The sequence below is a fragment of the Prorops nasuta genome, unplaced genomic scaffold, assembly GCF_024137725.1.
Source record: "Prorops nasuta isolate Cenicafe-Biocafe unplaced genomic scaffold, Cenicafe_Pnas_1.2 PNAS00017, whole genome shotgun sequence".
Taxonomy (NCBI): Eukaryota; Metazoa; Arthropoda; class Insecta; order Hymenoptera; family Bethylidae; genus Prorops; species Prorops nasuta.
Window position 1 is genome coordinate 1,478,923 of NW_027116814.1, and position 16,795 is coordinate 1,495,717.

The 16,795-nt window shown below is 32.2% G+C and overlaps 1 protein-coding gene and 2 long non-coding RNA genes across 8 annotated transcripts in view; 1 reads left to right on the forward strand and 2 right to left on the reverse strand.

The window, feature by feature from the left end:
• Positions 1–374: 374 nt before the first annotated feature.
• LOC136779551 (uncharacterized) lies at positions 375–2,735 on the forward strand. 4 transcript variants are annotated; one of them, XR_010823602.1, is made up of 5 exons: positions 375–901; positions 990–1,470; positions 1,662–1,812; positions 1,892–1,985; positions 2,634–2,735. It is a non-coding gene; the product is annotated as an uncharacterized lncRNA (long non-coding RNA). The 4 variants fall into 4 exon arrangements; XR_010823601.1 differs by lacking the exon at positions 2,634–2,735 and having other exon boundaries at positions 1,892–2,626; XR_010823603.1 differs by lacking the exon at positions 2,634–2,735 and having other exon boundaries at positions 990–1,244; positions 1,322–1,470; positions 1,662–2,626.
• Positions 2,736–4,148: 1,413 nt separating this feature from the next.
• On the reverse strand, positions 4,149–6,515 carry LOC136779583 (uncharacterized). 3 transcript variants are annotated; one of them, XR_010823607.1, is made up of 5 exons: positions 5,983–6,515; positions 5,414–5,894; positions 5,072–5,222; positions 4,899–4,992; positions 4,149–4,250 (listed from the first exon to the last, which is right to left on the reverse strand). It is a non-coding gene; the product is annotated as an uncharacterized lncRNA (long non-coding RNA). The 3 variants fall into 3 exon arrangements; XR_010823608.1 differs by lacking the exon at positions 4,149–4,250 and having other exon boundaries at positions 4,258–4,992; positions 5,414–5,562; positions 5,640–5,894; XR_010823606.1 differs by lacking the exon at positions 4,149–4,250 and having other exon boundaries at positions 4,258–4,992.
• A 4,761-nt stretch (positions 6,516–11,276) lies between these two features.
• Positions 11,277–16,795, reverse strand: part of trol (terribly reduced optic lobes) — a 668,955-nt gene continuing 663,436 nt past the window's right edge. The window contains exon 60 of the mRNA XM_066737443.1: positions 11,277–12,127. The gene's annotated coding sequence lies outside the window, so the exon portion shown is untranslated. The remainder of the gene's footprint in view (positions 12,128–16,795) is intronic.

Genomic DNA, 16,795 nt, shown 5'->3' on the forward strand with positions numbered 1-16,795 from the left:
CGCAGGAATGCAACGTTGAAAAAAAATTTCTAGATGGATCAGGGGCTTCCTCGTGGGCTCGATTTCGGATCCGCGAACAGGAGATTCAGGGGATTGGTGATCAGACTGATCAGAGAGACTGGGCTATCGCATTGGGGTATTACTGACATGTCAACGGGCGAACGGACATTGACGTGATTGAAATGACAATAACTATTATCCAAAATAATTTTAATTTAAAAATATATAAATAAGATAAGCTGATATTATAGAAACCAATTATATTTAAAATTATATAAGCTTAAGGTATATTTTTGTAATTCTTTGACATGGATATTGTACAAAGTGACAGAATTAATAATGATTTTTTTCAATAGATTTATGAAATTGAACGATAAATAGAAGATGGCAATAGCATAAGTATATTAATGATATAGAAAAAATAATATCTGAAAATATTTGTTTTTTTGAGTACTACATATATATATATATATATATACACAGGGTATTTTTCTAACGGCGGCATATAGGAGAATCGTGTTATTTGGCTATAGCGCTCAATCCGATGAAATCCGAAGGCGCTGATTGTTCAGTTTTGTGCGGTACCAACATGAGATCAGTTATTGCCAACACAGAAATAATAGACGAACGCCATTATCACTGTTCAATATCTTTCTACCAGTTTCGTAAATAGAATTTGGATAAACTGAGGGAAACGTCAATAAAGTGAGGTTAACGAGATGACACGAAATAATAAAAAGTGAGACAAATATGAAAATAAATATAGTGCATTGTTAAAAAGCGAGCTTGGTGTATTGAATATTTATATAATTGTTAACAATTAAACTAGGTTCTGTGAATAAAGTTTTAATAAAGGATTCCAAAAATGCAATAAAAGTGAAAGATTTTTAGAGTTTAGCAGGTACTAAATTGATAACAAATATTATTGATAAATATCAGCTTTATTAAATTTTGTTTTGTATTTTGTAAAATATCGCTCTGCTTCGTAGACCAAGAACTCTTAAATTGAGATATTCCAAGTTTTACAATTCTGCTACAAAGTGCCAAAAGTTGAAAACAACAGCTGTATGAAAATTAAGCTTAGCGTATATCTTGCTGTTTGTTTACAAGATATTATTATATCCGAAGAAGCAGAGAATGCTGATGAGGGCTGCTGTAATCATTCTCAATTTTGTAATGCTTACGGGAAGATTGGACGAAGCATAAATAATCAGATGAATAATTTTTCGTTATCAAAAGTAGATGTAAAGTCTAATAAAGTATGATTCTTTGTGAATAATTTATTATTACAGGTACTTTTAATAATGGAATTATTTTCAAGAGAACATTATCAACGTGCAAAAGGATATAATAAGTTATGCATGTATCATAGGAAATAATCCAGTGGAATATAAGATTGGATTAATCGAAAGTCTTCTTGAATATTGCTGGAAAGAATGTATAGTTACCAAAAGCAATATTAATTATAAGGTAATAGCATTTAAAGAACTACGTTATTATTAAGAATAATAACAAATATTTAATACTAAGAATTTATTCGTTATTCTTAAATTGGTAACATTAAAGCAAAAAATTTTGTCAATGGCATGAATATTTGTGCTCTTGATAAAATTGCAATTTTACAAGTTAATTCACAAATACAATTTTTAATGCAATTGCAGTGACAAATTTCTTTCATTGATCGAAGATAACTCATGGAAATTATGCACTCAATTTCAATTGACGTAATGTGAAAATGCTTTTGGTGCAATTTAGGAGATTAGGTCTATAGAAAATACTTTAATTAAGAATGAATAGCAAAAGATTATTATGGTGATAAGTTAAATTTATGAATATCATTGTATTTAATTTGTTTCGTATGGAATAAGCAAACAATATTGTTTAATTTCAGAATATACTGCATGCAGAAAAACTTGGAATGTAGCATAGAGTATAATATTAAAAATTGAACGAATGAAGACTTCATTATGATTAATAACAACTATGTAAGTTAATTACAATGAGCAGATAGATTATTGTTTTTGTAAATCATAGGCAGAATTGCATCGAATCCTATATTTTAATAATAATAGGATGAATTTATAAGTACTATATCCGTGAAATATTCCTGAGCATAGTTGTGCGCAATTACTGCTTTCACCAATCAGTTTAGGAAGCTCGAGACCATACTATTAAAAGTATTAAATACTTAACACTTAATTGAAATAATATTGCCACAATTTTAACAGTAAAATGAACTATATAAATATATTTATGAAAAACAAAATTTATGCTAAAAATATTCGATATTAAAATATCATTAGTGTTAATATATGAGCAGTACTTGATGTGTGAAAAAATTTGCTTGTTTCTTTACTCATAGAGAATTAATTAATGCATCATGTATGAATTTTATGTAATTTCTTGTTAATGCTTAAAAATTAACTTTAACAAAATTATTTATTCCACAAAAACTACAAAAATAGCTCGAATTGACCTCCAGCAACAGCATAACATAATTCTAATCTTTTATTAAAACCATTTAACACGTTCTGAAGCAGCTCAGGTGTTATCCTCTCACATTCTCTAATTATCATTCCTTGTAATTCGTCGATGGTTTCAATTTCCATTCCATTATAAATTTTATTATTCAGGTAGCCCCAGATTCCGAAATCTAGAGGAGATAAGTCAGGCGATCTCTCTTGGGGGTCATTCGATTGGACCGTATTTGCCGATCCACCTTCCTGGGTATTTGCTATATAGATAAGCAACAACAAATCTTGCTGTATGTGGTGGAGCCCCATCCTGTTGGAAAACTATTCGGCTCTGAAATACATACAAAAAATTTATTTATTAAATTAATTTTGATGCATACATTCCATAATTGCCTTCAAAATTTAATGAATATTACGTTATCATCACCAATTCTTTCCACTCTTTATGCGACATCGTTCGTCAATACGTTTAAATATTTCTCGGCATTTAGATTGCCCTCGATAAATATTGGTCCAATAATATGATCTCCCAATATCCCCAACCACACGTTGAACTTTTGTTGATATTGACTGTGGGATTCGATTAATTCATGCGGGTTTTCTTTGGACCAAAATCGCATGTTTTGTTTGTTTGGCGAATGCACTAAAACAAACGTGGATTCATCGGTAAACAAAATATTTTTTACCATATTCCTATCATTTTCTATTTTCTCCATCATAATTTTACAAAATTGCTCTCTTTTTCCGTTGTCTTCCTCTTTTAATTATTGGGAAGTGTCAATCTTAAACGCCCGAAATTTTTTTTTTCAAAATTTGATTGGCTGACGATTTGGAAATATTGTACTGCCTACTGATGTCCATCAAAGACTGTCGTGAGTTATTTTCTGCGCAATGTATAACAGCCTCTTTAATGTTATCTGAAAAAAGCTCTCCTTGGTCGATCTTGTTTCACGTGGCTTGTATCTAAACATCCGGTATCCTCAAATCTCTTTATTAAACGGAAAACCGTACTTGTAGATGGTATCGGATAATCTTCATATTCTCTTCGGAAACATTCCACAATTTTATTAAGTGAATTACAGCTGTAATACCACTTTATTATTTGTACTTTTTGTTCAATATTCATGTCTTTAAACCAACTGAAAAATTTCATACAATAATTTGCAATAAAGTGGAAATGTCAAGTTCTTTTAATGTGAAGTTTCTACGAAGCATTATTATTAAAAATTGAATACTCACAGGATAAGTCATTTTTCTTCTAAATTTATACAAATCTGTATTTGTTAAAGATATCAATGTGTTTATGTCTGCAGGAGATCCTTGTGGCATAAATTAGAAAAACAATATCCTACCTTAAAATTTAGGCTTTTGTTTTACAAAAGGTCAACGTGTGGTTGGGGATATTGGGAGATCATATTATTGGACCAATATTTATCGAGGGCAATCTAAATGCTGAGAAATATTTAAACGTATTGACGAACGATGTCGCATAAAGAGTGGAAAGAATTGGTGATGATAACGTAATATTCATTAAATTTTGAAGGCAATATGGAATGTATGCATCAAAATTAATTTAATAAATAAATTTTTTGTATGTATTTCAGAGCCGAATAGTTTTCCAACAGGATGGGGCTCCACCACATACAGCAAGATTTGTTGTTGCTTATCTATATAGCAAATACCCAGGAAGGTGGATCGGCAAATACGGTCCAATCGAATGACCCCCAAGAGAGATCGCCTGACTTATCTCCTCTAGATTTCGGAATCTGGGGCTACCTGAATAATAAAATTTATAATGGAATGGAAATTGAAACCATCGACGAATTACAAGGAATGATAATTAGAGAATGTGAGAGGATAACACCTGAGCTGCTTCAGAACGTGTTAAATGGTTTTAATAAAAGATTAGAATTATGTTATGCTGTTGCTGGAGGTCAATTCGAGCTATTTTTGTAGTTTTTGTGGAATAAATAATTTTGTTAAAGTTAATTTTTAAGCATTAACAAGAAATTACATAAAATTCATACATGATGCATTAATTAATTCTCTATGAGTAAAGAAACAAGCAAATTTTTTCACACATCAAGTACTGCTCATATATTAACACTAATGATATATTAATATCGAATATTTTTAGCATAAATTTTGTTTTTCATAAATATATTTATATAGTTCATTTTACTGTTAAAATTGTGGCAATATTATTTCAATTAAGTGTTAAGTATTTAATACTTTTAATAGTATGGTCTCGAGCTTCCTAAACTGATTGGTGAAAGCAGTAATTGCGCACAACTATGCTCAGGAATATTTCACGGATATAGTACTTATAAATTCATCCTATTATTATTAAAATATAGGATTCGATGCAATTCTGCCTATGATTTACAAAAACAATAATCTATCTGCTCATTGTAATTAACTTACATAGTTGTTATTAATCATAATGAAGTCTTCATTCGTTCAATTTTTAATATTATACTCTATGCTACATTCCAAGTTTTTCTGCATGCAGTATATTCTGAAATTAAACAATATTGTTTGCTTATTCCATACGAAACAAATTAAATACAATGATATTCATAAATTTAACTTATCACCATAATAATCTTTTGCTATTCATTCTTAATTAAAGTATTTTCTATAGACCTAATCTCCTAAATTGCACCAAAAGCATTTTCACATTACGTCAATTGAAATTGAGTGCATAATTTCCATGAGTTATCTTCGATCAATGAAAGAAATTTGTCACTGCAATTGCATTAAAAATTGTATTTGTGAATTAACTTGTAAAATTGCAATTTTATCAAGAGCACAAATATTCATGCCATTGACAAAATTTTTTGCTTTAATGTTACCAATTTAAGAATAACGAATAAATTCTTAGTATTAAATATTTGTTATTATTCTTAATAATAACGTAGTTCTTTAAATGCTATTACCTTATAATTAATATTGCTTTTGGTAACTATACATTCTTTCCAGCAATATTCAAGAAGACTTTCGATTAATGCAATCTTATATTCCACTGGATTATTTCCTATGATACATGCATAACTTATTATATCCTTTTGCACATTGATAATGTTCTCTTGAAAATAATTCCATTATTAAAAGTACCTGTAATAATAAATTATTCACAAAGAATCATACTTTATTAGACTTTACATCTACTTTTGTTAACGAAAAATTATTCATCTGATTATTTATGCTTCGTCCAATCTTCCCGTAAGCATTACAAAATTGAGAATGATTACAGCAGCCCTCATCAGCATTCTCTGCTTCTTCGGATATAATAATATCTTGTAAACAAACAGCAAGATATACGCTAAGCTTAATTTTCATACAGCTGTTGTTTTCAACTTTTGGCACTTTGTAGCAGAATTGTAAAACTTGGAATATCTCAATTTAAGAGTTCTTGGTCTACGAAGGAGAGCGATATTTTGCAAAATACAAAACAAAATTTAATAAAGCTGATATTTATCAATAATATTTGTTATCAATTTAGTACCTGCTAAACTCTAAAAATCTTTCACTTTTATTGCATTTTTGGAATCCTTCTTTATTAAAACTTTATTCACAGAACCTAGTTTAATTGTTAACAATTATATAAATATTCAATACACCAAGCTCGCTTTTTAACAATGCACTATATTTATTTTCATATTTGTCTCACTTTTTATTATTTCGTGTCATCTCGTTAACCTCACTTTTTTGACGTTTCCCTCAGTTTATCCAAATTCTATTTACGAAACTGGTAGAAAGATATTGGCTGCTTTCCTGTTAGCTTGAAAATCGACACAGTCAGACATAATCGGACACAAATGGTACATTGCATGTCACCCAAAATGTACATTTGTATCCGATTGTGTCTGACTGTGTCGATTTTCAGTCTAACTGGAAAGCACCAATTGAACAGTGATAATGGCGTTCGTCTATTATTTCTGTGTTGGCAATAACTGATTTCATGTTGGTACCGCACAAAACTGAACAATCAGCGCCTTCGGATTTCATCGGATTGAGCGCTATAGTCAAATAACACGATTCTCCTATATGCCGCCGTTAGAAAAATACCCTGTATATGTAGCACATATCAGATCCATGTAAAAGTGTAGATTCTACTAATTATATTAATAACTTAATTCTACATATATGCTGAACGTATGATAAAAAAAAATAAATAGCATTTATAACACGTTAAACGACAGTATAACCTTTGCTAATACTAAGTGTCACATAAAAAATTACTCACTTTATTCATTTTAATAATAATTTAAAATTTATCATTATTTGGAAAACTTATAATATTTCTTTCTGAAGACATATCTGAGCAGTGTCTCCTGTTCACAATTTCCTTATAAAAAAAAAGCATAATTATATAGTGGAATCAATTGTTGAAGGCATATTACACATGCAAAGGGACTATACACATGAGATGAAACCTTGTAATTCGAAGACATAATTAGTACATTTACTCATATTTGTTAGCTTATATAGTCATATCACCTCTTCGTACAAGGTTTTACCTCATCCATAGCCTGTTTGCATGTGTAATATGCCTTCAACAATTGATTCCACTAATTATGCTTTTGCTTGATAAGGCAATTGTGAAGAGGAGACACTGCTCAGATATGACTTCAGAAAGAAATATAAGCTTTTCAAATAACGATAAATTTAAAATAATTACTAAAATGTATAAAGTGAGTAATTTTTTATTTGACACATAGTATTAGCAAAGCTTTTACTGTCGTTTAAAGTGTTATAATTGCTATTTATTTTTTTTATCATACGTTAAGCATAAGCAGAGTGTATCAGCAATGATGCTTTTAATTTTAATCACATATTCTTGAGCATAAACTAAGTCTAAAAGTCCTATTATATAAGGTCCGGAAAAGCATAATTGCTGAGATAAATCAATTTTAAACCGATAAATCAGGGCTTTGATTCAACGGAAAAATTACTTTAATTTCACTTTCGTTGACAGTTCCCCTTCAAAAAACAAAAGAAGTTTGTACTTCTCTGTCGATCCGTATTGTCGTATACGCATATACACACACGCACGCAACTACGCCAATTACTAATATTACCTCCTAATGTTTTACATTCCTGATCCTGGTGCTGATGAAATTAATTTTCTGCCTATTTTTAAAATGATCCTCGATAGTACCCATTTAGTTGAAAAGTCTAAAGAATAATACGGCGTTATTGGTAGATTAATTTTCAAGTCGATTTATCTTTCCGGTGACGCGGCATATGAACTGCTCTAAGGTCGCCAAGAAATAAGTATTTTATCATAAAAGCTATTATAAAAAATTATATTTTTTCTGTTTTTGGAAGTCTCACTGTTTTATGAGATAGAACAGTTTGCTGTATCATTGGAATATCAAAATGACTCGAAAATGGATTCTCAAGTAAGGCCATAGTCCACTAGAAATTTCAATCTAAGTGGAGAATTTGAGGGATCTCTTTAAGAATAAATAAGCCATTTTTTCATTTTATGAAGGGACAAGCCACAAAATAAAAAATAATTTTTTCTTTATACCGTAGATTGCCCATAGTGTTTGCCTTTTTGCCCAGTACTTTTTGCATAGTGTCTGCCTAAATGGACTTGCTAGTAAAATTAGCCAATTGCTAGGTCAGATTCTAGTTTATAGTGACTAGAAGCTGATATGGTCACCAAAAAGAAATATTTTGCAATTCACCTAGCAAATCGTAATAAAGTGAAGAGAAAAGCATAAGCATTTACTAATTTCTGTTTGAAATCTTTTCGTACCTAAGAGCGTGCAAAGAATATGCATAATAATCTACTAAATTAACAAAAAATTCTTCTTAATTATTTAAATTGTCACTTCAGAAAATGAAAAAAGGCTTATTTTTATTTTTAAAGGGATTCCTCAACCTCTCCACTTAGATTGAAATTTCCAGAGAAGACTAAAGCCTTACTTGAAAATCTATTTCCGAGACATTTTGATATTTCAAAGATGCAGCAAACTTCTTTATCTCATAAAACAGTGAGACTTCCAAAAACAGAAAAAATATAACATCTTATAATAGCTATTATGATAAAATACTTATTTCTTGACGACCTTAGAGCAGTTCATATGCCGCGTCATCGAAAAGATAAAGCGTCTTGAAAATTAATCTACCAATAACGCCGTAATATTCTTTAGACTTTTCAACCAAATCGATGCTGTCTAGAATCCTTTTAAAAATAGGCAGAAAATGAATTTCATCAACACCAGAATCAGAAATGTAGGACATTAGGAGGTAATATTAATAATCGGCGTAGTTACATGCGTGTGTGTATATGCGTGTACGACAATGCGGATCGGCGTAGAAGTACAAACTTCTTTTGTTTTATAAAGGGGAACTGTCAATGAAAGTGAAATTAAAGTAATTTTTCTGTTGAATCAAAGCCCTGATTTATCAGTTTAAAATTAATTTATCTCAGCAATGATGCTCTTCCGGACCTTATAGTATAGGACTTTTCGACTTAGTTTAGTCGCAAGAATATGTGGTTAAATTAAAAGCATCATTGCTGATACACACTGTATATGTAGAATTAAGTTATTATTATAACTAGTAGAATCTACACTTTTACATGGATCGGATATGTGCTACAATAATATATATATATATATATATATATATATATATAGTACTAAAAAAAACAAATATTTTCAGATAATATTTTTTCTATATCATTAATATACTTATGCTATTGCCATCTTCTATTTATTGTTCAATTTCATAAATCTAATGAAAATAATCAATATTATTTCTGTCACTTTGTACAATATCCATGTCAAAGAATTACAAAAATATACCTTAGGCTTATATAATTTTAAATATAATTGGTTTCTATAATATCAGCTTATCTTTTTTATATATTTTTAAATTAAAATTATTTTTAATAATAGTTATTGTCATTTCAATCACGTCAATGTCCGTTCACCGTTGGCATGTCAGTAATATCCCAATGCGGTTGCCAAATCTCTCTGATGAGTGTGATCACCAATCCTCCGAATCTCCTGATCGTGGATCCGAGATAGCTCACGAGGAACCCTCTGATCCATCTAGAAATTTTTTTCGACGTTTCATTCCTGCGGCTAGGTTGGATCATGATCTGGATCGAATCACGAACGTAAACGTCCTGAGTGAAGAAAAAAAGAAATGCTACTTAAGATTGACAATTCACTTCTCGGTTACCTCTAGTAGTCTCTCTCTCTCTCTCTCTTTTAAACAGATTTACAAAATTCATTCGCTACTAGAGACAGAAAGAGAGTCTAATAAAAACGACCGGGAGGTAATGAACAACCGATCAATTTTGTCAATCTACATTTAAAAAAGAAAGACAACTAGAAGTGACAGAGAAGCGACGTGTGACTAACAACTTTCTTCCCTCTTCTCTCTCCACGCGGCCAATCACACACTTAGCCCCTACTACGGAGCTTCAAGTGGGGGTCTCCACCTGCTAATACGAATTATCTGACTGACCTTGTATACAGGGGACGTTTATTTTCAGGGATTAGATCCAGATCTCGGATCAGACTTACCGCAGTGTCGCAACTTACGAAAAAAAAATACTAGATCACCCTAGAGTAATCCGGATCAAGTGAGGAGGCTTTCGCGAGAGCGAATCCGGATCCAGATTTAAGTAGAGTAATTAGGGCCTATTCAGGTGTGAGAATTTTAGCTGTCATTAGTGTCATTATTCTAACCAGCAAAAGGTAAATTTTAAGTTTCCAATATGATTTACTAAAGATAAAGAAGGAAGTATAATTATCATTAATAATTTTAACTTTTTATATAATATATTAATTTTCTTACATAATTTCTCTTAATAACATATTATTTACAGATTAAACAATGGATTATATGAATTTATGGAATATTTAATTTGAAAATGATGAGGAGGAAGATAATAATACATTATCTTCCTCCTCATCATTTTCAAATTAAATATTCCATAAATTCATATAATCCATTGTTTAATCTGTAAATAATATGTTATTAAGAGAAATTATGTAAGAAAATTAATATATTATATAAAAAGTTAAAATTATTAATGATAATTATACTTCCTTCTTTATCTTTAGTAAATCATATTGGAAACTTAAAATTTACCTTTTGCTGGTTAGAATAATGACACTAATGACAGCTAAAATTCTCACACCTGAATAGGCCCTAATTACTCTACTTAAATCTGGATCCGGATTCGCTCTCGCGAAAGCCTCCTCACTTGATCCGGATTACTCTAGGGTGATCTAGTATTTTTTTTTCGTAAGTTGCGACACTGCGGTAAGTCTGATCCGAGTTCTGAATCTAATCCCTGAAAATAAACGTCCAGGGGCTTTCTCTAACAGGGAAATATAGGATTGTGTTATTTAACTATAGCACTGATGCATTTACTATATATTATTATAATGAATAAAAGCGTAGATAGTTAAGATTGAATGGTTATTTTTGTTTAATTGCTTCTATTATTGATTATAAATATCATTTTATTCACACATTTTACTTAATTAATCTTGGTTACTACACTTAATACTTCAATTAAACGAAAAACCATAATTTGACTACAGTAAAAAGTATTATAGTCAAATAACACGACTACTCCTATGTTCCGCTGTTATAAAAAAATCCTGTAGTTACGGGGATATGGTCTTTATATATAGTATATGCTCCGGGGCGTTTTAAGTGAAGGGCCCGGCATATACAGGTAGGTCGCGATAAGAATAAAATTTTACAAGTATCTGGGTAAAAAATAACTATATATATGGTATGAGTAACTTACATTTCACATCTCATCATTTATCTGCGCTAGTGTAAATCGGAAATGAAATTTACATTTGACGTAGGTTATAATTAAAATATCAGCTGTTTGCTATTGACAATAAAAAATAATTGATTGGATTTACAGAATATTCATTCATATATGTGATTTGCTAGAAAAAGATGAATCATTTAATAATAATAATAATGCAAGATAGGAGAAATTTATTTATATCCTATTTATATTTCTGCAAAAATTTTTCATCTTTTCTTCTTTCTTTTACTCATGTCGGCTAGCGATAATATATTTATCCATGATAATATGCTCTCATCACTATCTTTCTTATTACTATAGTTATGGTTATACTTTCATCGTTATGTCTTGTAAGAATTATTAGGTTATTAATTGAAAAATATGGAGCAACTGCGTTATGTGTATATAAATATCATTTCACCTTATTATTTATTTTAAAATAACTGACAATACTTTCACATTATTCGATATGATAGTGACCTCTAGATATATCATTAAAATTGGATGCCTTATTGTAGTTGTATCGGCCAAATGAAATCCATTGTTCGAAATCACTAATTTTTAATAGACCTTTGCTACGACGAATTTTTCATTTCAATTGCTTTCTATCTCCCGATTGTCCGAAATCATTATGTTGAAAAACTCTTATTCACTCTATTAAACATTGTATATTAATATATTACGTATAAGCCGTTATATTTGCAATGTTGGCATTTAATTTCAAAGAATATCGATATGCTTGGTTTCCGTCATTGTCGCCGTCCTCGTCCTTCTCGTCGTCGTCGCCATCCTTGTTGTTCAGATATTACGTACTCCTTTCTTAAATTTTTCCTAGAGTGATCGGTCACTGAAAGAAAACATGGAATAAAACGTATTTAATTGTTATTATCAGTCATTGCATACTTGAAGAGAAAAACTGTAAATGATAAATTTATAAAAAATACTGACAATTGATAGATATTAATGATTGCGATTAATATATCAATTTTACAAAGTGTTCCTGTGTTTGTAAATAGTTAAGGAAGATTCAACATATATATAGCATGCAACAGTGATGTGTGCCAAAAATTTAAAGGTGCATGCACAACATCACTGATGTAAACATTTTCTTAACAATTTGTTCGTCTCCCGTTTAAGGTCTTAACTTCCTATATAAATAAATTTTTTGAATAATATAGGAATACAATATTTATAAGCTTTGTAACTACACGACTCTGACCAAGTTTATTTGTATCTTACGCAAGTTGAAGAAATAAGTTTCGATTTTTTTTTCTTTACTATTAATATCAAGAGTTAAAATGTTTCTGGTAACATTTGAAGATTTGTCTATACTTTCCTAGAGAAATTAACCAAAGTGCTTTCGCTCATAAAATTCTTATTGATTCTTAGAAGAGATGATAACACCCAAAACTTGTTCTATCTATTTAAAACGTAAACAAACTACGTCACGTTCCTTATATAGTGTATATTTATATTTTCAATCATTTAAAAAATTACCTCTTCCTAAAAGCTAGGATGAAGCGGGGGGGGGGGGGAGGCTCAAAATGTTATTAACAGTAATGTATGTGCTTTTGAATTTTGGCCGCCTCTTGAAGTTGTACTCTGTATATTGAATGGATATATAGGTACCGGTTCCTGAAAGTGTTATAATACATGGTAGGACATTTTAATTGACGCACCAGAATTAATGGTAAACCAATTGTTATGTAACAAGGCAAATTCTCTTGCCTTGATACATAATTTATTTCTGATTTAAAACGCCGCGCATAAATGAGGTTGCTCTCGATCCCGGGTGGCGGCGCTGTGCACGCGTGCACAGGTGCCGCGCTCGCCTGGACGAGCGCAAAGATTTAGGCGGACACACCACTTTTACCCGTCATCAAGGCAGGACACTATTTTGAAAAATCCAAGGAAAGCTTTGATCAGGTTCGGATACCCGTGTAAGGGGACCACGGACCAGGATTTGATATACTAAGAAGGAAGGAAGGATGGTAGACAGAAAATTGGAAAACTGTCAGGAGATTCATTGGGGACTTCAACTCCATCCATTAATCCTAACCTATCAATTGACTCTGCTGTGCATGCCTGGCTTATACTTTGCTATAATGTTTATTGCATGAAGGTAAGCGTTGAGGACCGATAGTAGGACTCAACGTTTAATTATTAATATTCCTTTGTGATTAACTTGGTGGCTCCAGGCTTGGTAGGGTGTAGCAGGTCTACGTAGGGAGTACTATTGAAGTAGGGAGTACTATTGAATCCAACTCCAATTACAGGAAATAGGAACAGAGCTTTTCCATTTGCACTCATATAGTCTAGTATTTCCAATAAGGAAAGTTAACTATTATTAAGATGAGTTGGATTATAGATTCCATAGCCTGTACGATGACAGGATTTAGGCTTTAATGCCATATATATATATATATATATATTTTTTTTTTATTTTTCTTCTTTACTTATATACTTGTACATAGTTTTGTTTTAATGATGTACCTCCAGACTAAGGGTTAATATTATATTCTGAATAGAATATTGTTAATGAATTGGTGCATAAGCACACTGAAAAGGGAGTGTAAAAGACTCCATTATATAACCCTAGTCATTTAACTTTCTTGATAATGATTTAGATATTGATGGACCTGGCTATGCCTTGCTTGACTTGGTGTTACCTTTTTGCTTGTGCCTTTTATATTTCCTACAGGACTAGTATAGCAAGTAATTAGGTTCTTGAAGGGCTAGCGTTGGATAAATTGAGAAGGAGCCTTCTGTCTGATCAGACTTATTCATACATGGACTGAGGGTCCTTCGATTATCCCACATCCTCAATATTATTTAATAGTTAATTTTCTTATTTATACATAATTACTTTTCTTGTGAATAATCATAACTTCATTGCTCTTGTCTTTATAAGTTAACGGTAGATTTGGGGAGAAATCCCATGTATAACTGTATAATTATCTTAACTTTATACTTGTAAATTGATAGACAGAGCAGTTGTAAAATATAATTCTTATTCTGATTTTTATTAATGTGTACTGGTAATTTTCCTAGAGAATCCACTTTAATTTCACAGCATGCCACGTCCTTGAAAAGTCTCAAGCCGGCAAGCCTCAGACTGGCTCATACATAAGGTTCATGAGCCTAGCGCTCTTTATAAGTAAAGTCTGTGTGCCTTTGCAATGATTTCTTGTTAAAATTGTGCCTTCCCCACAATAGCAGGAATCCATGTCGCAGTTATCAAAAAATGTTTAAAACAAAAGTTGTTAGATTTCGAAGGGAATATAAAATGATATCTTCGATTTGGCCTTGAAATGTTGTCTAAACGCTACAAGAAGGTCATCTTGTGATTTTTAAATGAAAACCCCTGTTTATTCTCACTGTTCAAGATCGGGGGGGGAGCAGAAAGGCATAGAATTAGATTTTGCATATGCCTGTTCTCTCGCCCTATCTCTCTCTACGGCGCACCTGCACGTCTACTGGGCCCCGGCGCGTCGAGACAGCGACACAACTTACGCGCTCGGCCGCTAGTAAGTTTTGTGCCGCGTAATTATATAGATGGGTCCTTATCAAAAACCCATCACAGCCAAACCCGCTCGACAGCAGCTTCAACAGCAGCAACCGCAGCAGCTCGCCTACATTTTACGCCTCATCGACATCTACCGCTTCATTGGCACCCATCGCCTCACCGGCAGCGCCTACACCGGCCATCCCTTTTTGCGCCTCCACCGGCGAACCTCTTTCGGTTTTAAACTTTGATAAGTATCACTCACCCCCCACCGCCTTCCAAGAGGGGACTTCCCATCTGCGGCACTCTCCTCCCTCCTAAGGGTGAGGTTTTTTCACCAAGCCCGGCTTGGGGCTAGCCGGGCTAAACTCATATTCATGTAACGGAAATTATACTACTTTAGCCCGAAAGTATATCATATTAGCCCGGCTAGCCCTCAAGCCGGACTTGGTAAAAACCTCACCCTAAGGGAGACTTCTCCGGGGACTTGCCGGGAGAAGTCCACCCTCTCCTTCCCGTTCGACACTCGCTCCGAGGGCTTACTCGGACCAGTGTTCCTAGTCCAGATTCCAGGGCTCTTGAGGATTCGGGTAGGGAGAGGGAAAGATTCCAACTCTGTGGGTGGGGTGGCTCGGAGCCACTAGAGCTTGGGAGAGGTCGGACATAGAGGTAAAGAGACTGCTCCTTCCCCGAAAACCACCTCCTCATCTGCCACGACTTTCGAAGTTGAGACTTGGCAGAGGACTTACCTTACAAGTTACCAGACTCGGAAGTCCCTAATCTCCGCGCTAATCTCGGTCCTCGTGATTTTGCTGTCGGTGGGTTTTCGGAAAACCTCTTTCCGAGAAATTTCCTAGACCCTTGACAGTCAGTAAATTCCCTAGGATTTCTACAGATTTTCGAGAGATGGGTGTACCTTCGGTTTACGTGTATGTAAATAATTGTAAATATTTTGTAAAAATTGGTATAATTTATTTATATTAATAAAGTTTTAAACCTGCTACAAGGCATTTGAAAGACTTATTACTAGACAAACCTTACCACTTTACTTCACAGGTTTCTGGGCCGATTCCGGTAGGGGTTCATTTCGCCCAAAATTTTTTAGAACGCGTGCACCTCTCTAGATAGTTGCATGAATATGGCGACCGCCTGACAGCTAGGTACAGTCTGTTTAATAAGTTAATGAAAATAAAGTAGTTGAATCAATGCAATTAAAGTTATGATAAAAAATTGTTAGTAACTTATATAAAAAGACGGTTTACTTGAGAAAAAACTGGTAATATTTATAGTTACAATGATTAATGAATTTGTATGTTCTATCTCTAGCTTCGGGTACCACAAATGCTTTATCTTTAATTATTTATATAATAGGTAAAGTTTAAGAAAAGGTTTGGATATTAAAACGTATGCTAAAAGAAGAACAAAAAGGGGTAAACATCATTTACAAATAAAAACATTGAAATATTTGTATGTACAAATTTTAATGTCTAACAATTGGACTGAACAAAGTTGCATACAGAATCCCCCATACCCCACCCCCATCCCTATCACCTTACAGTATGCAGAGATTTATACATATTTAACTATTCACATAATAACCAATCCTCCTGCTTCTATTTTTGAGTCTTTTGGCAATTTGGAAATTGGTTTATTCCTTTGAATGAACTCCTTTCGATCAAAATGTAATTGAAATTATATAGTGTTAAAACGATAATTCCTATATTTGATTTAAGTATTATACATAATTCGTTTTACTACTCACTTATTTGAAGAAAAAAACTCTTTATCATGTTCATAAACTTTTTATTCTTGTATATTGTCATGTGTAGAAAGTTAATATCACTCTCGATATTTCTTTCGTAAGCATTGCTGAGCCACAGTTGGTATAATCTCTCCCCCAAAGACATATTGTATTCTATGTGTGGTTGCTTAAATTCTATTAAGGACAATCCTATAATTTCTGTTAATTTGACTGAAAATATTACAAGAATAAAATATTAATAATTACAG